Here is a 17,378-nt window from a genome sequence, read left to right on the forward strand (position 1 = left end):
GGCCACCACCGAAGTGGCGTCTCTCAAGAAGGCGCTGTCCGAGGCCGAACACAAAGCAGCCTTGGAGCGCAAGGAGCGCAAAAAGCAAGAAGCCCGAGTGGGGGAAGTACAAGAAGAGCTCCAGGAGCTTGGCAAGAAGCTCGAGTCCGCGGAGCATGAGCTGAAAGAAAAAAAGAGGCCGAGCTTGCGAAGGCCCTTACAAATATAAAAGATGCCAAGGCCGAAGCCGAGAGGGCACAACAAGAGATCCAGGAGGCCAAAAAGATAGCGGCGGGTAAGAAATTTTTGATGCAAAGCAAACATGTGGAGGAGGCGTTTCTTTTACTTATTCGAATCCGGAGCTCTCTTGGGGCATTCGCAGACCTGCCATGCAGCGTATCAGATGCCGCAGAGTTCTACCGTGCCCAGGAGGGGAGCTCAACGGAGAAGTTGTTCTAGTCCCAGTATGCTGGGGCCGAACATGCAATGCCTCTGAGTGACCAACTGAAGCAGTTGGTCGAACTCCACAAGGCGGCCGAAGTGGCTATGAAGGATCTCATAGTCCGGATAAGGCCTGGTGAGCCGCTGCCCACCAACTACTTCGGCCTGATCAAGCGGATAGTGGATTCCTGTCCGCGACTGGAAGTCATCAAGCGATCCGTTTGCATTGAGGGTGCATTGGGGCAAGCTGGATGCGGAGAAGCTGGTGAAGGACGGGCCACCAGAGGGCAAGCCGCATCGTGTCCCAGAGAAGTATTACGATGGTGTGATGAAGGGTGCTTGCCTCATGGCCGATGAATGTACCAAAGACATAATTTTTGAATGAATTCGCTTCTATCATGTTTGTAATTTAAAGATGAAGTTACTTTACTCTATGTAGCGCTTTTGTTATTTAAAATATCACCTTCTTTGCGGCTGTTTATCAAATTCTGAAAGTAGGCCAGTCGTCGGCTTCCGCCCCCATGTAACTAGCACTGGGGTGTTCGTGGAAAACCCGGACACTCTTTATCCAAATGTTTGGTCCCTTAAGGAGGTGTCCAGCGCAGCAAACCAGGCAATCAGACTATGCGGCTTTATAACTTCCACTTAGCCATAGAAGTCTACCATTCTAAATTTCGGCGAAGCCCCTAGAATCCGGAAGGCCGAATTGGGGCGCTATACACGCCTATATCAGACAAAGCCGAATTAACGCCTAAAGCGGAAAAAATCATTAAGGATTTTAAGACCTCTCAAACAGCGACAAGTCTCTCGCCACATCATGTCGGATAGTTTTGTGCTTTCTCTACTGAGGTGCTCGTCCGGAAAAACCAGGGCACAATCGTAGTAGTTCTCCCTGCGCTACCTGCCGAATTAACGGAACGTAAGGCACCAAAACAAGGGAGCCGGGCTATCCCAACTGTAACCCAAGACATGATTTGGAGCTGATGCATATAATGCTATAAGTTCGGGGTGCCGCACTTTTGAAAGTGTTCGGACTTGACTTGCCGTATTATGGGGTGCCATAAGAAGCCCCTGGCAAACTAAGTGTACCAAAGTGTACAGAAGCAAAATTAAATAGACATTTATAAAAAATGCTGAAATAAAAATAAGGAAGCTGACGCTATATGTGGTCTCCCATTGATAAATAATATGTTTAGGCATATGTTTACAATGTATGCATTAAGCGGAGACAAATAGGATTATTTGACATATCCTATCCAGGAGCAGGCTATGTACAGATAGATAAAGCAGGAACAACAATCATAAATAGATTCCACCTGGGTGTTTCCTGCTGTTCCCAAAGCCTGTTGCCTCCTGGGTTTCCTCTCCTATGTAAGTCCGACAATCCGGCTATTCTGGAGAAGCTGCACTAGAGCAATGTCCTTAAGGGTGAATGGAAAGGTTACGAAGTGATACCGTACTGTTGACTGAGCCCCTGATACGCCTCCGTCTATGCCCATGGTATTTTGAGTGCGTAATTGTGTACGCGTTGCACGAATGCTACTTTGATGGGATTTGAGCGGAGGCCGAACTGCTAGTCCTACTCTTGTCGTGCCTGCTGATCTTGCTGCGGGGTATTCCACCCTGGCTTGACAGAGCTTGAAGTTGTCGTCGCCGGATTGGTGGTTTGCTGGAGGAGGCCGCATTGTACTTCTGCCGCAAGGGCCACAGTATGTTCTTCTGTACGGAGAGAGCGGTCCATGTTTCCGTTGACTGTTATGACCCTGCGCGGGCCTAGCATCTTGAGCTTGAGGTATGCATAGTGTGGTACCGCATTCAATCTAGCAAATGCGGTTCATCCGAGCAGGGCATGGTAACCACTGCGGAAAGGGACGATATTGAAGATTAGATCTTCGCTTTGGAAGTTATCCGGAGATCCGAAGACCACTTCCAATGTTATAGAGCCCGTGCAACGGGCCTCTACTCCAGGAATGACACCTTTAGAGGTGGTTTTGGTGGGCTTGATCCTTGAAGGATCGATGCCCATCTTCCGCACTGTGTCTTGATAAAGCAGGTTCAGGCTGCTGCCTCCGTCCATAAGGACTCTTGTGAGGTGAAATCCGTCTATGATTGGGTCTAGAACCGATGCGGCTGAGCCACCGTGACGGATGCTAGTAGGGTGATCCCTACAATCAAAGGTGATCGGACAAGCTGACCATGGGTTAAATTTGGGGACGACTGGCTCCATCGCATATACGTCCCGTAGCGCTCTCTTCCGTTCCTGCTTGGGGATGTGGGTGGCGTAGATCAAATTAAGCCATATTAATCGGAAAGGACGCAGTATGGACTACTACTACTACTAGTACTCCTTTGATGTGTTCCGTCAACTCGCGGAACGAGGAGAAGCTTGCTTACTACGCCTCTCCCTCGCCCACGCGTGCGGTGGTTTGCAGGACGAGGAGAGGGTTTTGACTACAGCGCCCTCTCCCTCTCCGTCCCTCTCCCTCTCCCTCGCCCTCGCCCTCGCCCTAGCGATGGACGTGCAGCAGTTCAATCGGTGTCAGATTGTCAGAAGCATATTGTACTGTAGTATCATCATTGTTGGACCTTCCGAAGAGGCGAAAAGCCAAGTGCAAGGTTCACATGAGTACGATATGTTGAACCTCCCGAAGAGGCAAAGAACCAAGTGCAAGGTTTTATAGGAGTTGTCGTCCTAGTAGGAGTGTACTACAACTATAGCGAATGATGTTACTGTATGATGCCACCACGTCACAGATAACCAAAGCTGTGCCACCTTTTTTTTCTCAAAGTGCATGTTGGAGCCCGTGCAACAACCACACAAGTTGCACATACACATAACACATTTACTAGTAATAGATTCTAAAGGACAAATGCTAGTATGCCACACAAGTTCTTCTCCAATTCATGTGATAAATTTGTGCACGACTAGTCTACATATATTCACAGCGCTACCGTTCAGAATTACCGTACTCCACTTACACGTTATAGATGGGCTACATGCATGTCCTCCTCCAGGTTCCAGTCAAAGGTGTTCTTCATGAATGGCCTGATCCATAACGGTGGGCAACGAGAATCATTGTCGTAGCTTTCTAGTCTGGTTCCACACGATGGAGACTCATCCAAGCTGAAGCGGCATAAATCAGGGATAGCGTGTCCCAGCATGTCGTTCATCCGGCGGTGCGCAATGAAGACACAACCATGCTTCATGAACGGCAGGCCTTCCGTGTCGTGCACGGAAGGTGGCATCCACTTCACAATGGGGTAGCTGTCCCCGATGAAAAGCGAGTACTCTCCAAGAGTGTTCCTCGGCACCCACGTAGCATCACGGGGGTCGAACTCGGCGCCATTCATCTGGTACATGCGGCATTCCAGATCTGGACACATGGTGACGTACATAGTCAAGGTCCATGCATAATAATGTTGTGCTCAAATATGGTGGTCAGTAATACTGTGCAGCAAATAGTACTACTCCGGTATAGAGGAAGTAAAATAACTGGCTTATTATATATAGCCACTCTTGGCTACATCGATGAGATAGTAAGACATGGAAAAACAAAAATGGTGGCAGCTAGTGGGTTCAAGTCTTCAAGGGCCTAGCTAGCTATACGCGTCCTCCAAGGTAAAAAGTACTCCTACTAGTACTACTAAGTATACTACTAGTACAACAATGAAAGAGAAGGCGAGAGTGTTAAAAAATGGAATACCTGGGTAGATGGTGATGGTCTGATCGTGGTAGATTGTGTGACCATGTTGCACATCAGTGGTACCATGGGTAACGACTGCTAAGATAGTTGATCCCAATATGCCAAAGTCAGCTACAAGGTTCCAGGTTAGACCGAATCGTGGATGCAAAGGCACATCCAGGATCGGCGATCTTATTTTGATCGGGGGATGACTGGTCCCTGCAAAATAATGGAGTACCGTTAGGGATGCAAATGATGGTTTGTGCATTCCGTTTGTAATCTCCCGTACCGTAGGATGGCAACTAGATGAAACAAGTCCCCTGGCTTGTCACCGTGAAGATGCGGCCTAGATGGCGTACGGCGTCTTCGAATGTGTAGGGGTACAAATCTGCCATCGCCAACATGCGCCAGCCTCTGTCGTTATTGCGTCTTGCATTGATGGCAATCCTTATGTCGAACACCGCGATGAGATAGTAATCGTCGTAGCCGCGTCAATTTGTCGGCGGGTCCGCAATTGCTATCTTCTTCAATCTCATGTAGGCATCATCATACATATTCAAGCCCAGCCAGTCCGGAAGGCCGATCCTAATGGTAGAGAAGGGGTCTACCGGAACGGCCGCACTACTGTGGATGTTGTGCAAAATAATGGTGGTATACGGTCGGAGGTATGCAGGCCAATCTTTGTTGGCACCGACCCAGACCTATATATAAGACGGTGGGCAGCGGAGAAATTACGGGATGGAAATGGAATAACTAAGTACTACATGATCAAACTCCATTACTGACCTGCTCATCGGATAAAATCGGACTACCTCTCAACGTCGGCAACTCTAGCAGAGTCAACGTGCAACAATGGCCAGGGAGCGGTGGACAATTCGAAGGATTGTCCCATAGAAGAACCTTCTCCTCGAGAACGCATGGAAGACCAACAAGCATGGCCTTTTCCCAATCCTGTTTAAGCAGCGTCTTGAAAAAGTTGGTGTAGGAAGCACCGAGTCTTGCGGCGGTGAGGACGTTGGAGCGGTGTGCGATTTCTCCCAGAGGATCGTCGTCCAAGGTCTCCCAGCCCCGATGAGGAGGAGAACCGCCTGGCGAATCCATGGGAGCAACGACGAACTGCCTTCTCTTCGGGGGGAGGGGAACTGGCGAGGAGGAGATAAGAGCGTAGTAACCGCAGTGCCTCGTCCCTTCCAACTATAGATCATTCCTCAACGAAGGGGTGAGGATATTATTTACTACTAGTACTAGCATTATGGAACGTTATGGGATTGCATTATACTGTAAATAATAGCACTAGTAAGAAATTTTTGGCACTAGGTAGTAGTTTTTGGCGTGGATTAAGAAATTTTGGGTATGTTTTTGCCATTTTTTGTACACACCAACTAGTGTCAAAAAACGTCTTACATTATGTGACAGAGGAGTACGTACTCGTACTGTAGCAGTACTAGTACTACTTTTCTCAACTAGTTGTGCGATGTACTATACTTCTAGTCTAGTATAGTATAGTGCACCAGTTTTGAACTCTTGAATCTCAGGGCCAAGGAGCTACAGTTGGAAGTGGAGGGTACTACTGTGCTCTAGAACCATCATTGTACTATCAATGCAGGGGAAGTACACGTGCGTAGTGGCCTAGTGGGTACTCTCGGTGCTATATTCAGCCGCTCCTCTCACGTAGGAGTAGCAGGCCTACTCAGCCGCTCCTCTCACGCACACACTAGCAGCATGTTTATCAGGGACAGTTACTGCGGGGGCAGAACATTTGAGTTATTTGATACAGCGAGACTAGGCTTTTCGCTTCCATTTGTGGAGGTGTAATGGATCTCGTCAAACTTTGTTAGTAGTTCCTTCTTTATGAATGAGATGAATCAAAGCTTTTGCCTCCGTTTAAAAAAACACGTCAAGAGGAATTTCTTACATAGTAGAGCCGATAATGGAGTGAAGTCCATGCGTGCAACGCCACAAGATACAGAGTAGTAGTAGAGCACTTTACGTATGGAGCCATATTGCACAGTTCCAAATGCCCCGCCAGGCTTTTCTGGCTCCTCGGGCTTAATTGGGGGGCGCTAGTTTAAATATGCTACTAGCTGATGAGGAAGCTGCAAGCGAGGTGCGGCTAGGGCGAGCACGCGAGCCACGGGATGCTGGGAAGGAAAACCCGTTCACGTGGCTAGGCTGTCCAGTGCACCCAGATTGTGGGGCCGCACGTCCGTTCGACTTCAAAACTCAAACTACCAGTGTAAAATATGGCTCGCAGCAAAGTGTAGTAGTACTATTTTTTTAAAAAAGGCCTCCGTGCATTCGGCCGGGATCGAACCCACAAAACGAGGTACACACTCCAGCGACCACTAGTAGTACTCGTTGGAGTACAACGCAACCTAGAATCGCCTTTTGTCGCTAGTAGTACGTACATTGTTCCTTACAAGAAACCCCTAATAATGCAAGAAACCACTAAAATGCCAAGAAACTACTACCACTTCCATACATGGCAAACTTAAGATAAGACTACCTTATCAACCATTGTACATGCTCTTACCAACAAAAATTCTCGAGTGACCTCCTACCTCCGGCCCGTCCACCTAGTCATCCTCGGCCATGGGATGCAGCTACCGCCACCGGCAGAAGGAGAGGTCAAAACCGCCGACGGTGCGGACCCATGTTGCGGCAGCCCGGATGCTAGCTCCGTCCGGTGCTCGCGGCCGCTAGCTAGCCAAGGTAGCTCCGTCCAGCTGCTTGTCTGCAAGGTTTGCTAGCTAGATTAGCATGGCAGCGCGGCGGCTTGCTCGCGCGCGCCGCGCTCAGGCCAGCCATCTAGCTCGAGCGAAGGCCAGCGCGATGGCTTGCTCGCTCGTGAGCCACGCTCGGGCCAACCTGCCAACTCGTGCGGAGGCCAGCGCGGTGTCCGGCCCGTCCGGCGGAGCGGCGGCCAACTCACTCATCACCGGCGCCACCGATGAACACGCATCAGTACTGTTTGAAGTAATGTTCAGGAAAAATAATGATTTGAGGGGGAATAACAGGATAGAAGGTTAGATGTGGGTCCCTCGTGTCAACGGTCAAACAAAATGTGTTGGTTTAAGCTGCCTCGTCAGCACGGACGTGTGGGCCAACCCTGTCATAAATGGGTTTAAACGAACCTAATCGGTAGGAGTAATAGGTAGTAGTTTTTGGCGTGGATTAAGAAATTTTGGGTATGTTTTTGCTATTTTTTGTACAATAGATTCTTCCTAGGGCTGGTTGAAAGTGGTAGTTTTTTGTTAAATATTCTACATATTGTAAGTAGGAGTGAAAGTTAAGCTTTGGAAGCCAATAAGCAAGGCTAGTTACATAGTGCATATGTGTACATGATTGAAAGTAAATATCAACCATGAGTGACTAATATCTTGATGGAAAACTCGAAACTATGGAATACTAGGAAAAAAATACATGGTTGGGAATACTAACAATGTTCATGTGTGTTGCAACGAATCATAATTAGAATAATACTTATTCACAAACTTGATACAAAACACTCTAATTTTGATATACAAATGTCACTAGAGATATATTATATTTCAATTAGAATATATTCCTTGGGCTGTTTTGGTGAGGTCAGGGAGAGATGTGGTTGGTTTTAAGATACTAATTATGGATTTTTCTGCAAATTGGTAGACAAATGGGATGTTGGTGAGAAAAGGCAACAACTTACCTCACAGTCCTTAGATGTAGATCTAATGGTCAGAAACGACAGATGGTAGACACACCATCATCACCAACTTAGGGGCTGTTTGGTTTTAGGCCTAGCATTGCCACACTTTGCCACACATTTTTGCCAAGCTTGCCTAATGTTAGTTCAACAAAATTAAAGCCACAAGTTGGCAAGCCTAAAGGAATCTTGCCACACTTTTTGTGTGTATGACATGTGGGACCCAAGTATGGCTTGCCAAAGGTGTGACTGGAACCAAACACTTTCCTAAGTTGGTCAAACTTGCCTAACCTTAGGTGTGGCAATCATTGGCAAAGTTAGTCACAAAACAAACAACCCCTTAGTCTTCTGTAGGAGTACTAGCAAGATCCATGCATTGCACGGAACATAAAGAGGCATTTTTTTATAAAACACTTGTTGTGATTGATCCTTGCAGGAGTAATCCCATGTGTAAAAACTAATGATATCTCGAGAAATATGAGATAAGGTTAAGAGGAGTGGGGTGTGGTGGTGATTGGTGGTCGGATTGAGCGGAGGCATGGGGATTGACGACGCCGGCAGCGGCCACCAGGCCAGTTTGTTCCAGAGGCTTCCTTTCTTAATTTCTCAACAATGAGGTTTGTTGGAGATAAGGATGAATGAGGGAAGGCCTTGTCTGCAAATGTGGAGAGGGGTGCGGGTATCTTTTAGTTTAATTTCCATCCGTCAGATATAGATCGGACGGTCTATATTGCAAGATGGCACATGTACCATCATCACCAACTCGGTTTTTTATAAGAGAAGAAATATAAGTATGGAGATACAAACGTCTACATTCTAGTCGCCTACATTCTAGTCACCAACTCGGCACATGATACTTGCTTCCGTAAACTAGCATCTACATTCTATTCAACGCCTCGGCATGTGGGGCCTTAGCACAATGACTTCTCGACTGTGTAAAACAAAGATTTTCCCGTCGCCTATAAGGAGAGTGTGACGGCGGCGCGCTTTTTGGCTTTCTCTAGTCCTAGTAGTCATACTAGGTGGTCTAAGCACGTGTCGATTTATTCTTTTTCACGTCTCGTGTTCGCCGTACTGCCACGACTGTTGATGAATAGACGGTAAGTTATTCACGGGGAAACCCTTGATGAGCATGTTTGCGAGAGAGAGGGATAGGGAGGGAGAGAGAGAAAGTGTGCGTGTGTGATATGTTAGAGACTGAGGCAATGATAACATATTCTTTGTGTCTATGTGTGTGGAGGATAGAGAGAGACATGTACATGGGGCTTTGTGTTGTGTAACATGGAGACACATATACATAATTAGAGAGTGAGTGTGTGAGATACACATGCGGACATGGGGAGAGATGAGGATCCACATAAATGGGTGTTTGTGCGTGTTTGTGTGTGTTTGTGCATGCGTTTGTGTGTGAGAGGGAGAGAGTGTACGTGGAGTAGAGAGACCACTGATGATGTAAACCTAGTATAAGGGAAGGGGGAATGGTGTGACATGTGTAGTAGCGGGATAGCACGGGTGCGGGTTGGGGGAGCAGACTATTTGGAAGAGACATTGAGTGTGTGTGTGTGTGGGAGAGGTGTGTGAGAGCGAGAGAAAGAGAGAGCTAGCGACGGAGAGAGAGATAGAGAGGAAGGGAGGGGGCGAGAGGGGTCGTTTGTGTCCATAAATGGCGTATAGATAGGTAGACAATGTTGATGTTGTCCGAAATTGGCCTATGAACGGAGACACAAGGGAAGCGAGTCATCGTGTGTGTGATAGGGACTTCATGAGAGATCTAGAATAGATGGTGTAGAGAACAATGTGCGAAATCGAGAACGATTATACATTAGGGAGCTATGCAAAGAGTCACGACATATATGTATGCAAGGAAGGAGCTGGGGCGGGTCCGCATGTGGAAGAGATAGAAAGAGGAGAGTGGTGCACAAGGAGACAAAGTGTGCTTGTTTCCAGTGGGGGTGGTGTGTGAGGTGAGTGCGTGAGAACCACATAATTAGGGAGATATACGTTTGCGGGCGACGTTTTGTGTGTATGGGAAATATACACTCTACATAGTGCGTGTGCTTGGGTAAGAGAGATAGCGGGAGACCTAGAGAGTGAGGGAAGAGATGTGTGCATGCCCGAGAGACAAAGTGATAGAGACCTATGTTGGGGTCTGGACTTTACAAGAGAGAGGGGTGTTAATGTGCTCGTGTGTTGGTGTTTGGGGGAGAGAATGATTTCTCTATGTGTGTGTGTGTGTATGTGTGTGTGTGTGTGGTGGGGGGGGGGGTTGACTTTAGATAAAGAGTGAGGTGTCTATATTTGAGGGACTTTAGCGTAATTGAGATATTATGCACTCATGGTTGATCCATTTGTTTCACAGTTTGTACTACTAGTTGACTCGTTGCGCCAAATGGCGCAGAGACCTACTGAAGACATGTTGTTGATGAAAATAGTTTCATGATGCAAGAACCTTCAACTAAAGCCATGTTCGCGATGAAAATAGTTTCCTTTACTAAGGACAGGCCATGTATATACAGTCGGTTTAGTTGTGGTCTTCTCAATCCATATGCGCCTTGAAAAAACATGGTTGCAGAGCCTCATGTGTTTCAAGTATGAATAAGAACTACAAACTCTTCTTGTGCGATTCAAACACATTTCCAGAGTTTTTATTTCTTAGTACATGTTGTCTAAAGTAACACTTGCCCAGAGAGAGAGAAGCATACCCCTCTCTCATTATGATTATTATTAAAAGGTATTAAATTCGAAATAAACAATTTCATTTACTTGAAGCACTTGAAGAAAGAGAACTTAGACATGCTTTTACGCAATGCTCATTTAACCTGTGAAGGACTACGCAATGCTCATTTAACCTGTGAAGGACAAAAATATTCCACTGTCTCTGAAAGATGAACTAAACTAAATAAGAAATATATGCAGTAAATTCAGTCAAAGTAGAAAAGGGATCTTATATCAAATAAGGCATTACAACAAACATGGTGTTATCTTAGTAAAAGAAATTACATCATTAGAAGAGAAAAGGGAAGAAAACCAAACATGAGATTGAGATTAATACATCTAGGAGGAGGTCGTAGACATCACTATGATCATTTTGCGGCCTGGGGAGCAAGGATCCATGGTTTTTATATTCCTTGTCCGGCTGCTGGAGTAGGTGACATGGAAACGTCATCTCTACCATCTCGATGGCTTAGACCCAGGCAGCTGGGTGTTCATCTCGGCCCTCCCCAGCTTCCATCAATGGATTTTTATAGTCAGGGTTAAAGACTAAGAGGCTCTATGCATGTTCAAATATGCGAGTAGCATATACAATACAAATCAAGAAAAAGAAAAGAGAAGACCACAAACATTACAAAAACACAATTTTGACAAATTATCTCTATTGTAAAATTGAGGGAGTAACTCATTATTCAAGAGAACCCGTTGCGCCAAATGGCGTAGAGACCCGCTAAAGCCATGTTGTCGATGAAAATAGTTTCATTTTGCAAGGACATATGGCGCAAAGACCTGTTGAATCCATGTGCGTGTTGCAAAGGAAATCCATGGTTTAGTTGATTTAGTTGTAGACAAGTGCATGTGGTAACAAATTTAAACCGAGGGCCCTTAATAAAAATGATGGATGCTTGCTGTCAATAATAAGATGTATAATAACATTACCCGTTACGCCAGATGGCGCAAAGTCCCATTTCAAACGAAGAGCTATTTGAAAATAATTTACAATTTGGCAATAATAAGGATCTTTTTAATAATGAAAATTGGAAGAAACATAGCCTCAAACTATGTAGTAGTAGGGTTTTCAAAATGCAGGCATTCTCTCCATACAATTCTACTACGAGTTGAAACTTAGAAATCCAGATCACACTTTGTCCTTGATACGTTGTTAGTAAACTCTGCCCTCCCACTCCTCTGAATCCATAGTGTTTTGTCCTTCACAACCCCTTTATATGTCATATGCACCATAATTACTTTATTTTTTAAAGGATCTTAACAAACAATGCCTTGCACAACATTTTTCATCTCTTCAATGATGGAGCCACTCTCTATAGCCATCTCTTCTTTCTTGAAGGGAACTGGACAAACAATACCGAACGCCATGTTTATGACATGTTGGTCTACTATAATACAAGTGCAAACATGAAATGAGAAACCAATTGAAGAAACAAGGACTTGTTGGTCTGCTAAAATTTAAGGCAAACTTGAAAAGGAAGGGCAAACAAAGATTGACAAGTACCACATCACGAACAAACGTTTACAACAGATATAGAAGTGACAATAAACAAGTTTTTCAAGATTTACAATGAACAACATGATTTGGCTTCTTGCTCTAAAATAGAAACATCTGCAGCACTAACTTGGGGACAATCCCACCAATTCAACGACAATGGACATATTTTCTACCCTTCACTCCTTCGCGGCTACCAATCCTTCTTTCAGTAATCTGAACACAACGTCAGTAATGCCAAGGCAAATACCATGATACTGTGTTCATGGTCATCTCCTTATTAAAGAAGTAAATGTAAAACTGGCCTACAAGATAAAAGCATTTCCCAAATGTACAACCTGGGATCGTCGGTGCTCTTAATATTCAGTTACTGGGAATACCGCAGGATGAAATATAGTGCAAACTCCAGATCTTATAAATTTTAATACATTCAACAACTAAGATTTTGAGCCATGAGATTATATGCCAATAGTTAAATTTAAGCTTGTTAGAGCATATATCAATCATAAAAAGGCAGAAAGAATAAGCTCTGGGACACAATAAGGGCTTAAACTACTTATTTGAAAACAGTGAAACAACTCATTAAATCTAACTAATTTTAAATGATCCAGTTTTAAGAATCAATATAGTACAACTAAGAGAAGGCTACAAAATCATCAATCAAGAAGATTCTACCATATAAACTTGACAATTAGAGACAATTGTCACTGCTCCGTCACATACCATGGTCGACATGAGCAATGATAGACATGTTATGGATATTTTTTATCCATAATTCCGCAGAGCTCCTCCGTTCTAAACTTCACCATCTTGACTGCTTTTGAATGTCAGCCGAGAATACCATTCCTGCTCTAATAATAGCAAGCTATCATAACCAAGCAATAATATAGTGTGAATAACTGAACATGGAAATCCGACAGTAATATACTAACGATCATTTAAAGTAAATAAGACCACACATGTCTACTCAAAGCTCAAAAGCGCACTTAACAATGGTGTACACCAATTAGTTTTATACACTGCCACCAAAATATTTTAACCAACACTTCCACCAATAACCCCGGTGAAGTGAAATATATAATTAATATGGTCAATCGAGCATATTATAATTAATGTATTAGAACTAATAACAGTGCGCTGAGAAGGCAACCATAAAGCAAGAACAACCAATGTTAAGAGCACTGACGATCACAGTAATAAGAAAAAGTATCACATGGCAATAAAAAAGTAACCTAATCCATTATGAAGAGGATGCAGATGGAAAGAAACGTAATCCAAAAAATAAGATTAATATAGACAAGCCTCCAAAATTGATACTACTATTGACACACCTCCAACACAAGACTATAGACATGCCTCCGAAAGTAAGACTAATGGAACACAAAGTATACCTCCTGCAATTTCTTCCATCTAATTCTTTTCGATTCTACGGGAAAAGGTTGCAACATGAGGAATAGCCTGTAGAAATAGATAAATCGAATGATGTACAAGTCAAAAATGTTACTGCTAGCCATAGTGCATACAATCTATCTCTTATTGTACTTTTTGCAACATGCTACGACTCAGAACACATACATGACATATCCTGGTAATTCTACAGTGGTTACTATCGACTGAAATGAGTTGTACAGATTTTTACTGGTAAATCAATTCAGTTTACGTGTAACTAATAAAATTTTACAGGGAAATGTTGTAATGATATCATGGTGGCGCAAGGATAGAAGTTGTTACAGAGTGGAAAGAACAGTCTAGATTTTCAGTACTGAATATGCCCTTCTAGCATTGCAAAAAGCTACAGTTGAGCCTCTCGCATGCTAATTAACTATGTTGAAGCCGGTGATAAAAAAATTGCATATGAAAAACAATGGAATGTTCAGGGAGCAAGTAGAAAACCTACACTTCCACACGAATTTGATACTGAAGTGCATGGGCTAAAGATAAAGATGGTTGTAGTACATGATACTTACAAATGGAATTACAGCAGTCCATGGAATAATCGCCACCACAAAAGGCGAGAAAATAGAAGCTTCAGCTAGCACCGAGTCATAATATGATAGTAGATATCTCCAAGAAGAAATAGATTATATGTCCTTTGAGCCGCCACTAAGCTGTGACTTGCTGTCTAGCAGCCACAACTTCCCTTTGAACCGCCATAGCCACTGTTTCCACATGTGTAGGTTGCTGCTGCCAAGAACTCTTACTTATCTGCACCCTCCTAGTTCTAAAATTAAAGCAATGAAGCACAAAGTTTAAAGATTTAAGAGAATAGTAAACAACTACGGGTTTCAAAGGTGTGGTGAATTTAACTTGCAAATCTACATATGTAGACCTCATTGTTAGTTATGCAAAACAACCTATAATGTAAAGGATGGCGATGCCAAAATAACTAAGATACATACTCTTATATTACACGCTTTCAAACATGACTGTCGCTGCTTTCGTGCCACATGTATTTCTATGGGAAAACATGCTGATTTGTCTAATGTAGTACGTACTTTGCAATAAAAATGATTATTATCCTTGTAGCAATACTGATAATCAAGGAAAAGTATAGAATTGAAAGCCATATCCCGAAGGGGTGTATACTAAAGCAAAATTTACCAATCAACGGATAGTGACTAATATTATGTCATTAGGTGATACCTTAAGTTCCCCTCTGAAAATGTTCTCAATCTCAACACTGTATTACGCAATGAACGCCCAGATAGATTTGATGAAGCTTCAATTCTGTACTGGGATAGAGATGGAATATATTTATCTTGCTCAAATATAAACCCAGAAAGTTTGAAAAAATTAATAGAAGGACTGCACAAAAATATGAAAGAACCAATACAGCTGATAGGTGCCTTTTCTCCATATATGATATACCTGAGCATGTACCCTATTTTTCTACAAGATATCTTTGCCTTTCTAATGGTAATTTCAAGATTCAAATATCAGATATAGTGCTCGCAGATTTGGTGTAGACTTTAGAAAGTGTGATATAACCAGAATGTCAGCTGGTATGCTCAATATTGGGGCTGATATGACCAGAATATTAGTCGGTATGCTCAATACTGGGGCTGATATGACCAAAATATCAGACCATACTTGATATAAGCAGACAGCCAAGACCGCAATATCGGCCAATCCAGACGCTATTTAGAATCATAGCAAAACAAGTATACAATTAAAATATCCATGACTAATTTTCTTATGTATAACTTCTTTATTTGGTTAATATTGTGAGATATAAACTTCCGATGTAAATTTCTCAAATATTCAGTATTTTCTCCTGTAACCTATATCAGCTTCTATTGCAGCCAGCGTGAAGATTCACTTTTGTAGCCACCATACAATCAACAATGTTCCAACCAACCAACCTAAACCAGCAAGGAGCATACATCACCATCGGTCTTACAAAAGTACTGGTTTCAACAATCGTATGTAGAATAATTATGAATCCTAAAGTTCTATTGCATGACTATGTTTAAAAGTCACTAATAACCTGCCCAACAACACAAGCTATGGTTTTTTCTCTCTATAATCATATGGTCATGCTATCTGTTTAACAGTTGATGGTATAAGTTCGTCCATAAAAGGGTGTGAGCCCCTCAATATGCCAACTAAATATTTTGTGCAGTGAGTGAACTATTAACTCTCTATCATGATACTCATAGTGATATTGAAAAATAAATACAGGCCTAAATTGCATAACTAAGAGGAGAAAATCTGATGCATAAGCATACTCATCAACTTTCAGATAATCCATATAGAGGGTTGTTGGGCTCCAGGGGAGAATCACATGCCACTTTCAGTTGAATCACTTTCCCCAGCAGCAGAGATATGTGATATAAAGATGGCCTTGGCTAAAAAGGAATAAATTGGCCGGGAATTCGCATAAGGTCGTTCGATAAATACCTGCTAATAATTAATTGATCAAAATTAATTGGGAACAATCACTCTAAACAGCTAACAATAATAAACATCACCAACTCAGTTCTCTAGAAGAACAACAAGCCCGTGTATAGACATGCCAATGAGCAAAGGATGTGCAAACCATGGCATGCATACACACAGAAAAAACAAAGATAAAGCATCTGAAGGAAAAAATATTGTGATATCACAGTTTGTCATATGTGTCCTCCAAATGAACAGAACTGCAGCTGCTAGCACCCTGTAAAAAGAATAGATCCATCCCACATAGATGTAAGCACATGTGACACACATAGAAGAAGACATGAGAATGAAGGAATGGAGAAATCACCAACCTGTCAACTCAAAGCCACAAGTGGTAAACCCAAGATTAGCACCTGCAAATACCACACTGGAGCATTAGAGTAGGCAACTTAGTCAAATAACAAAAAAACGAATAGGGAATCAGGGGAATAAGTAGAGCAATGCGGGAGGAGAAGGGTTGGTGTGTCCCAGGCAGGAGCATGATGGCTAGGGTTTCTACCTGCTGTTGGTCAGCGCTCTTCAGTAAGCCACGTCGTGTAGCCCAACGCAGGAGGGCCGCGATTTGCGGACCAGGCTGTCCTCGATGACGAGAGCCACAAGGAGGACAATCTCCTCATCCCAGCCAGCCAACTCGGCCGCTGACCAGATCCGGGGAGACACGGCAGGCTGGCCTGGCTTCTCCCCACCGCTGGCCTCTTGGCCGTCCCCATCTCCTCCACCCCCAATGAGAACCCGGCCTCCCCAACTCTAGGTCGTGGGTGGGGAAGAAGCTGTGGGGTGAGCCGGTCATCAGCACCGAACAGAGACGAGGGAGGAGGAATAGCATGCGTCGGCGAGGCTTCAGGGCGGAGGCCATGGTGAGTGGTGACACGGGGAGGAGGATGGAAGAAGTGGGAGAGGCTATGGGGACCGACAGGAAAGGGGAGAGTGGAGGCAGGAGGAGGGAGAGGCGCGGAAGGGAGGAGGCATGAGGAGGGAGGTCGGCGAGGAAGGTGGAGCTCGGGCGGAGGTGTAAAGGAGGCGGCTACGAGCGAGGAGAGGGTGCAGCGAGAGGGGGGGAGGAGCGAGGTCGTGCGGCGGCTGGGGGATCGGGGGAAAGGAGGCTAGGGTTCGCCTGGTGTGGATGCGATTGGGCAAGGAGCCGCGGTGCGTGAGCAGCGGATTGGGCAAATTGCTTTTGCACATGGGCGCTGCTGACCCAGCCAATGAAAGCGTGAGATGAGCCCACCAGTCATTGGACAGAAAAATAACTGTGAGGTGAAAAATGATTTTACCAAGTATGAAGATCCAACGGCACAACTGTGTCAGAGGGCAGATCGGACGGCCGACGAAGTCCCAATCGGGGGAGCATTCTAGAGGTGAGTTGGCTAGCCTCATTATTGTTTTAAATGAGATAACGATACTTTTGAACATGCGTGATATACCTTGATGTACCAGA

General features: G+C 44.3%; 1 long non-coding RNA gene across 7 annotated transcripts; it reads right to left on the reverse strand.

Moving 5' to 3' along the window:
* Positions 1–11,462: 11,462 nt before the first annotated feature.
* On the reverse strand, positions 11,463–17,072 carry LOC123071456 (uncharacterized). 7 transcript variants are annotated; one of them, XR_006434333.1, is made up of 7 exons: positions 16,440–17,072; positions 16,252–16,293; positions 15,730–16,157; positions 14,645–14,728; positions 13,969–14,222; positions 13,393–13,459; positions 12,041–12,847 (listed from the first exon to the last, which is right to left on the reverse strand). It is a non-coding gene; the product is annotated as an uncharacterized lncRNA (long non-coding RNA). The 7 variants fall into 7 exon arrangements; XR_006434331.1 differs by adding an exon at positions 11,463–11,849 and having other exon boundaries at positions 12,725–12,847; positions 13,969–16,157; XR_006434332.1 differs by having other exon boundaries at positions 13,969–14,728.
* Positions 17,073–17,378: the final 306 nt, after the last annotated feature.

The sequence above is a fragment of the Triticum aestivum genome, chromosome 3B, assembly GCF_018294505.1.
Source record: "Triticum aestivum cultivar Chinese Spring chromosome 3B, IWGSC CS RefSeq v2.1, whole genome shotgun sequence".
NCBI classification, from domain to species: domain Eukaryota; kingdom Viridiplantae; phylum Streptophyta; class Magnoliopsida; order Poales; family Poaceae; genus Triticum; species Triticum aestivum.